Consider the following 2,500-nt stretch of genomic DNA (forward strand, 5'->3'; position numbering starts at 1 on the left):
TTTGCTTTGTAGGTAAGGCGTATAAGTTCATTGATTGTTTTGGTTAATTTATAAATAGTAGTTGTTACTTGTGAAATAATGGGACGGGAGGAGAGAGTTGGGGGTTATAGGTTTTTACATTACCATACAAGTATCTGGATTCATAATCACCAATTATTTTAGCGAGTTTTTGATTATTTATTAGCATTGTTCGCAGTTATGAGTAAACTGATTTTAGTTTTTACTTGATTTATAGGGTTTCTATTTATTTTTTTTATTTTGTGCGGTCATCTAAAATGGTTTCTAGTTTTTGAAAATAATCAGCTTTGTTAAGTGTTAGCTTTGTCGCTTTTTCTAACGACAATGTTTGGGTGAGTTTTAAGCTGTTTCTTTTTTTCAGATTATTAGTTATGAGTGTATTAGATCTTTTGTTTTTATCGAAGCTATTTTTAATGGATTCAGCTTTGAGTATGTCTTTTATTCCTGGGTGTGTAGTTGTTGTTTTTTGTTCGCTTTTTAATGTAATAATATTTTCATATAAAATTTCTATTTCAGCTCTTTTAATTTGGTAATTGTATGCGTTAAATATGTAACAATTAGGTCCTAGGTTAAGAAATTCAATTTGAAGTTCGGTAAGATCCTGGTTTGAGAAATTGATATAACTTTGCGTCTTTTGAGGAAGTAAAATAAAGCCTTTATATAAAGAGTTTAGTTTGTTTTGGATGGATGCTCTATGCGTTATTTCAAAGTTATTACGAATTTCAGATAGACAGTGTTGGATTTCTTTGTATTGATCGGTAGTGACACTGTGCTTTAGTTTATTTTCTAATTCCTGCATTTCAGACGTATGGTGTTAAATAACGTCTTGGGCGATGGTAATCTGTCTCTTAATGAGGTTGAATCTGAAGTTCTGGGTATAAGTTTCATTTTGTGTGGCTGCATCGTGCAATTTGAATATTATGTAGTTAGGCAGCACGTTTTCATTCAGACAAGTATTGCTAAATAGCACGGAGTGTTCTTGCTGTAGGTTTTATCGTGGGATGTTAGGTGTTGTTTTACGGCGCTATTGTCAGCTAAATTATTGTATTAGTCGTCGGGGGAGTGTTGTTGTGGTGTGGCCTATGTATGCGTTGCATGAGTTTTTAGAGCGGGTTCAAAGGAGCAAATAAATTCATACACTACATTAGTTTGGTTTAATGTGGTGTTAGTATCATTATTGTTTTTAACTATTAAATTGGAGGTTTTAAATTTAGTATAATATATTATTACTTTGATCAAAATAAAAAAATATGAACATACAAAATAAAACCATGCATAGTTTAGACATAATTTCCCTCTACACCAATATTCCTATCAAAAAATGCCTTAATCTACTCCACAAGCACCTAAGCAAAATTAAAGCCTATCTACCCTTTTTCTCGGATACATTAATACAAATAATAAAACTCATCACCGATAGAACCTATTTTCAGTTTAATAAATCTTACTACAGACAAAAATTTGGACTCCCTATGGGTAACCCCCTTAGTGGTGTACTAGCTTGCCTATTTTTAGAATTCCTAGAGATCAACTCTTTCAAATTAAGACTACCTAAAAACTCCACATACATTAGATACATAGATGATATTCTTATTTTTCTCCCTAGAAACATACAAATAGAACAAATTAGAAATAAATGAAATTCAGAAGAACCATCCATAAAATTTACACACGAATCCGAACAAGACCACTCCCTAGCTTTTCTAGATATACTCCTCATCAGATCAGAAACCGATCTGATTTTCAAAGTACATAAAGACCACACACAAAAACGATTGTATTCATTACTACTTGCACCACAATGATAAAATAAAGAATGGCATGATCATTGGTTTTTTTCTTGCGGGCCTTTAGAATATGCAGCCCCCAATATCTTAATGATGAAATTCAATACATTACGAATGTTTAAAAAAAAACTGCAAACCCATCCTATTTCATTTCTTATGCAAAGAAAAAAGCTACGAAAATACACTGTAATATAAACAGAAAAATAAAACAAATACCTCACTATTAAACAGACATCTTTTCATTCCCACCCATACTAAAAATACAAAAATCTACGACACTCTTAATAGACTTGGTTTTCACTTGATACAAACAACTTCCACAACCATAAAACAGACATTAAAAACTACCAAGCACTCTCTCAAAACCCTCACATCTGACGCCGGTATATATTCTATCCCATGTAACAATTGCCAACAAGCATACATAGGTGAAACACAGCATGAATTGAAATTAAGACTTTACGAACACAGAAGAGATATAAGGAATAGTAACGCCCTAAATGCACTCTTTTGCCATTGTGCAGAACACGATCATTCATTTAATTTAGATCATGCGAAAATTATAAATACGTGATAGATAGAGCTAAAAGAAGACTTTTAGAATCAGCACTAATATTAAACACTAATACTATTACGCAAAGAAAGGGCTTCTACCATTTATCCCCTAGTATAGGGAAAATAATAATCAAAGAATA

Source organism: Euprymna scolopes, chromosome 20, assembly GCF_053919585.1.
Source record: "Euprymna scolopes isolate OS-2025 chromosome 20, ASM5391958v1, whole genome shotgun sequence".
NCBI classification, from domain to species: Eukaryota; Metazoa; Mollusca; class Cephalopoda; order Sepiida; family Sepiolidae; genus Euprymna; species Euprymna scolopes.